Genomic DNA, 7,303 nt, shown 5'->3' on the forward strand with positions numbered 1-7,303 from the left:
GTTCTCTGGGATTGTGAATTTAGACTGACTTTTCTTTGCTTTATGTCTAAAGCCAATTATGAGTGAGTACATGTGATAATAGTCTTTCTGGGCCTGGGTCTTAAGAGAGCAGTCAGTACCCTCCAACAAAGAGCAGTCCATTCTTAAAGGTTCTGATAAACTTGGAGGTTCTACGCCAGGAGGCAAAATAATTAAAAAGTGGTGGATGTTCCATACCTCTGGCCACTTACACAGAGAAAGAAGAGCAATTTGGTCATTCGTGAGAGCTATGAGGAGAGAAAGGCTGTTTCAGCAAGGGATCCAACATTTCTATTTACTTACTTACTTACTTATTATTTTGAGACAGGGCTTCACTAACTGGTGATGATTGCCCTGAAACTACGATGTTGGCCAGGTTCCCCTCACACTCACAGAGATCCACCTGCCTTTTGCCTTCCCAGTGCTGGAATTAAAGGTGGGCACCACACGTCAGGCTGCTGGTCTCACCTGTAAGCAGCATCTTATCAGAGGAGAGAGATTGTGTGTGTGTGTGTGGGGGGGAAGGGATGGCCAGATTTCTAAAACTGCAGCAGCTGTCACATAGCAGAGAGAGGTCACTACTGGGAAGATTCTCAAGCAATTCCCTCCCCATGAACTGTACTGTACAGTTATGAAGGTGAGGAAAGGTGTTTATTTAGAGCTGTATGGGTTTTTAAAATCTTGTTTTCATAATCGTTCTCAAGTTGGAAGCATTAATGTTAATTTATTTGTGTGTTTGTAGTCCTTTTGCCCAATACCATGAAGACTCGAATATATATTCTGAAAGGAAAGACCCTGCAACTTCTCATATTCACCACTGTATCTATATATAATAAATTATTGATAAATAATAACAAAAATTGAATATAATGTCATGATTGTTGATTTCAAGGTCCAGTTCCATCTACCCTTACCAAATAGAGGAAATGATTCTTATTATTTGGCTTCTGTGTGAGTATATATGGGTGTTAGGAAAGCAATATAATTTTACCAAATAAGAAACTACTATGAATTTCAGTTCACAGGAGGGGAAGACATTTTTACCAACTCCCATCTGAAAGAGGGCTGATATCCAAAATACATAAATAACTCAAGAAATCTGATAGATACTTTGCTGAGACTTGATGCAGAGAGAGGGGCTTGGTCCTGCCTCATCTTGGTATGCTAGACTTTGTTGATTCCCCAAGGGAGACCTTATACCATCTGAGGAGTGGATGGGGGCGGTGGGATGAGAAGAGAAGGGGAGAGGAAGAGGAAACTAGGGTTGGTATGCAAAATGAAAAAAATAATTTAAAAAATTCCCCCAAACCAAATAATTCAATTAAAAAATGAGGTGCATATCTAAACAGAAGTCTCAATGCAGGGCACTTAAATGGCTAAGAAAGGCCTAAAGAATTGTTCAGCAACTTTAGCCATCAGTGAAATGCAAATCAGAACTACTTTGAGATTCCTTCTTATACCTTTCAGGATAGTTAAGATCAATACAACAAATGACAGCTCATTTACATCTCTCCCTCTCTTTTAAAATTCTATTAGATTTTTTATGTATATGAGTGTCTTTCTGGCACACATGTCTGTGTACCATATGTGTTTCTGATGCCCTCTGAGTTCAGAAGAGGTCTGCTCAAATTGGAGTTAAGAACATTTGTGAGCTGCTGTATGGGTGCTGGGAATTGAACCCAGGTTGTCAAGAACAGGTGCTCTTAAATGCTGAGCCATCTCTCCAAGTACAGCCATTTCTACAGGTGCCCCTCCCATCTCTTTAGAACAGGGATGTGAATCTCCTTCATTGGGTAAAATGGTTCCATGTACTATTCAGACTTCAGAATACCAAGCTTAGGCGGCGTAATAACCAGGCTAGTTTAACATGAAACAGTAAATTTTAATGAAGGGATATCTTACAACACCAGCGATCCAGCGAAGAGCAGGAAATACAAAAAAAGAGACCGGTGGGGCTTATGCTCACCAGATTTATATGCAAACATTAGCCCGAGGCGAACATGCCTCCTAATGGGCTGGGCTTATCCCTACATCTCCCCCTTTTGTCTAAATAAGACAGAACTAAACCAAATACAATTATATACAAGAATAACAAATAATAAATATAACAAACAATATTGAGAACAAAAGTTTTGTTAAACATTTTATCTCAAGGAATCTAAATAATGTAGAGAGTAACTACATTATTTGGAGTGAGGTGGTGATGCTGTGTAGCATTTTCTTCCAAAATGACAAAACCATTTCAGTGACAAGACAGAGCAGTTGTGATCACCTGCTTGATATCTTTGAAGCATGGAACCTACTGACATTGCCTCATGGAGAGATAAGAAAGGTTCATGATGTTGATAAGGCCCCTTGCAAAGGTTACATGGATGGTAGACAATTACTAGGTGGTGGGAAGGGAAGGAGACTGTTCATTTGTTCAGCTGCCTGAGAATCAGTAGGAAATTTGTTGCTGATAAGCTGTCCTTGGAACATACATGGTCTTGTAAGTACCACCAAGAAATTTATTGGTTCATCAACCTGTATCCATTTTCTGTGACCTATTGGTACCCTCCAAGTCTGAGCTGAATAGACATAGTTTCTTATGGCTCCTCATAAACTTCAGGAGACAGGCATAGTAGGAATGCATCAACCTTTGTTTCACTCCTTATTGAGTCCTGTGTCCTCAAATGTATTACAGGGGCAACATTTCATACATCCGAATCTTCTTCATTCCATTAGATTGTGAAATTTCTGCTCGCACACCACACTTTAGAGGAGAGAAACAGAAGCTTGCAAATTTAAACATCTTCTTGAATTCACATAACCCACGCGGTGCTTCACACAAATGTTCCTCATGTTTCTTCTTTTGTTCTTCACACAAAATTTGGATCATTCAGCTTAAGTGAACACAAGAGGACAAAGGAAGGACCGTAGGAGTAGAGCTCTGGAGTTTTCTGTTGTGACTGAGATGCCTCTTTTCAGAGGAAGCAGTCTTTACCAGGCTAGACCTCATCTCAGGTCTGTCATATCCGGGACCTCCCCATGGTTCATGTAGTCCAGCTATGTAATCCAGACATACTTTTTTCAAACTCAGGGCGTTGCAATGCCTTTCTCTGTCTCTGGAGATGTCATAGCTCCTTATTTATTTTAATTTTTTGTTGCAGCATGCCTGTGTCTATGTTTCTTTGGAGGAAAAAGGAAGAGGATCAACAGCTGGAGATCCCATTTGGAAAACACCCAGCTTTATTATCACAGGCCTTGTAGAATAGATGCCGGGAAGAAATGAGGAGGTGAAGGGTATTGGAACTGCAAAAGCAAGAGAGAAATTATCCTTAAAAAGTTCTTTAATGAGTCTCTGGTATCATTCTTGAAAGGGAATGAGCCTGCTCTTTCTTTCTTTCTTTCTTTCTTTCTTTCTTTCTTTCTTTCTTTCTTTCTTTCTTTCTTTCTTTCTTTCTTTCTTTCTTCCTTCCTTCCTTCCTTCCTTCCTTCCTTCCTTCCTTCCTTCCTTTATTTCTTCTCTCTCTCTCTCTCTCTCTCTCTCTCTCTCTTTCTTTCTTTCTTTCTTTCTTTCTGCATTTTCAGCAAACTTTGAGAAATAAGGAACACGCTTTATAGATAAAAATTTCCAGTAGATATCACAGTCACTCCCAAAGTTTCTAGTTCATTATGGTAACATAGAACTTGGTCCTGAGAACCGCGTGCATTCAGGGCTCAGATTGAGATACTAACATTTCTGTGTTTCATTAAATATTACTGTATTTTGTGTGTTCAGGTCAAGTGGAACCCTTCTAAGTTACTCTGTGCCATGTAAACCATGCTATTTTAGAATACACTTTTACTTGAGAGACTGCATTTTACAAGCAGATTTTGACTCCTTGCTTATTATAGCTGCCAATGTCGTATAGTTTAAAATATTCTATCACAGTGTATAAAGCAATATTCAGGACAAGGGCCCCAAAATTGTATAAAACGTTCAGTCTTGTGTGTGTGTGTGTGTGGTTTTTTTTAAAAACTAAGTCTCTATTTATTTTATCAATAAAGACTAGAGAGTCAAATTCTGGGGTAAAAACCTGGTATCTCAGAGAGGCAGAGAATGCATCCAGCTGCTTCCTTCTCAGTTGATACCTGAGAAAAAGCACACTCTCCTATGCTGTCTCAAACCAAAAAGACCACCAAACTGATGGTCCCTCTCTGCTCTTTCCTCTACATCTCTCTATCCATCTTTCTGACACCCTCTTACTCTCCATAGTTACTTCCTATCAGCTGGTCGCTTGCTCCACCTATTGACCTATGGAATGCTGTTTTTATTTAATCCTGTTTACAATAAGCAGAAAACTCTTGGGTTAAAGTGTCATGCCAGGGGTGAATCACAACATAACTAGAAACGGGCATTTCCAGTAATAACATAATTTTTGCTTTCACAGTGTGATTAAATATCCTGCAAAATTTCCCCCTGTTTACATAAAAAAGGGAAAGTTTTAACTCCAATGCAGTAAAACTTTTTACAATAATGAAGGTATTTCTGTCAACCTTTCCACAATGTCCAACTTTGTTGTACTTGGTAGTGTTATGAATAAGTATTTATGAGTTCAAATTTCTGTAAAATATTTGTATCAGTCTCATATGAACTCAGCAATTTGGATATCCTGAGTGGTTTGTACTCTGAAGCTGATCTTCGGGTGGTATTGTCAACTTAATTGCAATCATGGCTAGGTAGAGGACAGCAGTCAACGCAAAGGTGTCCACGTTTTACACAGAACCTGGTGGCAGAAGTAGGAAGAATGTTCTAGTCTGGGGATCCGAGTGGGGATTTCAGGCAGGTCAGCTGGAGACAGGCAATACCATTGGCCAATTTGCTCTTTTTTTTGGAACAGTTTCTCTTGATGGTTCATACTTCATTTTTTCAGATGTTTCACTTATCAAATGTTTTTTGTATTCCTTAGTTGAATGCCTTTATTCCTCTGGAAAGATAAAATCAAAACCTTGTCATGATCCTAACTCTGGGGACATATAGCGGGGGGTTTCCTTTTTGGCAGGTTATATCTTTCCTGGGGCAATTTTCTTTTGACAACAGAAAAGGTAGTCTCTTTCAATTAATTGTTTTTCTTTAAATTTTGAAATGAGGAAGGTTGTTTTTTAATTTTCTGATAAATTGTCATACAGATATCCAAAGGGGCTGTACCAATTTGTACTCCCACTAGCAATAGAGGAGTCTTCCCTTTACCCCACAACCTCTCCAACATAAGTTATTATCAGTGTTTTTGATCTTGGCCATTCTGACAGGTGTAAGATTGAATCTCAGAGTTGTTTTGGTTTTTGCTTTCTCTGATGTCTAAAGATGTTGAGCATTTTTTAAGTGTCTTTCAGTCATTTTAGATTCCTCTGTTGAGAGTTCTCTCTTTAGGTCTGTACTCCATTTTTTTTATTGGAATATTTGTTCTTTTGATGACCAATTTCTTGAGTTCTTTGTATATTTTGGAGATAAGAACTCTTTCTCAAGACTCAGCAATACCATTTTTGGGTATATAGACAAAGGATGTTCAATCGTGCCACAAGAACATGTGTTCAACCATGCTCATAGCAGCATTGTTTGTCATAGCCAGAACCTGAAAACAACCTAAATGCCCCTCAACCGAAGAATGGATAAGAAAAATGTGGTACATTTATACAATGGAGTACTACACAGCATAAAAAATTATGACATCTTGAAATTTACAGGCAAATGAATGGATCTAGAAAACATCATATTGAATGAGGTAACACAGACCCATAAAGACAAATATATGTACTCACTCATAAGTGGTTTTTAAACATAAAGCAAAGAAAACCAGCCTACAAATCACAATCCCAGAGAACCTAGATAACATTGAGGACCCTAAGAGAGACATACATGAGTCAATTCTACATGGAAAGTAAAAAAAGACAAATCTCCGGAGTAAATTGGGAGCATGGGGACCATGGTAGAGGGTTAAAGGGGAGGGGAGAGGCAGGGAGGGAGAGGAACGGAGAAAAATGTATACCTCAACAAAAAAGATTTTGAAATGAAATATACTTTAGCATGTGTGGATAAATATACTTATATTCCCCTTTCTCTTTATATATAAATTTAAGGTTTAAGTGTTTTTATTTTGAGATCACAAAGGACATGCACTTCAATTGTTAGCCTGCCTTTTGCAAATGTTTTATGAATTTAAATTACTGTAATTCTTATGTGCTTGCCTCTGCCTCCTCAGTGTTGCCATTAAAGGTGTGTGTCTCCCAAGTGCTGAGTTTAAAGTTGTGAACCATCACGTAGCTATGGAGATTCCCTATAATAGCTATTCCCATAGAGTTGTCCTGGTTTTGTTTGGGTCTCCAATTCTCCTTAATTTTTAGTGTTATGTATAAACTTTAAAGCTTTTCAAACGTGTTATCTATCACTGTTTTTGATTTATTCTGAGTTTGTTCCCTGGAAATTTTTAATATTCTAGTCTTAATTAAACATGATGTTAATTTGCCCACCATTTCATTATTTTCAGATGCTTTCTGGTTGCTCCTAAGTGTTTTTCAATCTACTGAAATTGTTCTCTCATCCAGAGCAGTATGGTTTTTAAAAACAGGCAATTAATCTTTTAATTGCTCTGTGAATGACTCTCTCTAATACTGACAGGGAATAACTGAATCAAATTTGATATCAGAGCCTTAAGGAGGCCCCCTAGGGTGTTTCCTTATGGGAAAGGGTTTCTTTACCTGTCCCTGTTGATTTGCATTTCATTAGTGCAATACCAACATTTGCCACGCCTTCTGCATACGCCAGAAGGTTGTATACTCCAGTATTTAATTTCTCTTGGAAAAAATACGGTTTCTAGGAATGCCTTGCCTACAACCCTTTTTAAAATGACCTCGATTACTACAATTAAAACATCTGACACTTAAATTTACCTAAAACTTTTAGATATTACTTTTCCTATCAGAGTAGCATCATAAATGTGAGATCCAAAATTAGCTGTATTTCTAATCCATTCATTTATTGATGCTGATCTTGCCTTTAAAGGCCAATAATCCTTTTGTATTGTGAATTAGCATTTTCAAAAGTCAAAGATTTGATTAGTAGTTACCTAACTTCTGGTTCTGATACTATTCTGTTTACAATTATAGTCAATCTTTGCAAAAGAAAAAACAATCAGCGAGGACTTCTTTTGGACCTTGTGTAATTTTAGTAAATGACTCAAATCTCTTTTCTGATTCTTCAACCTTATCCCAAGTATTTAAAGCTTCTAAATGACATAGCATCATGTCATGTTCATCAATTTCAAGC

Source organism: Microtus pennsylvanicus, chromosome 13, assembly GCF_037038515.1.
Source record: "Microtus pennsylvanicus isolate mMicPen1 chromosome 13, mMicPen1.hap1, whole genome shotgun sequence".
NCBI lineage: Eukaryota > Metazoa > Chordata > Mammalia > Rodentia > Cricetidae > Microtus > Microtus pennsylvanicus.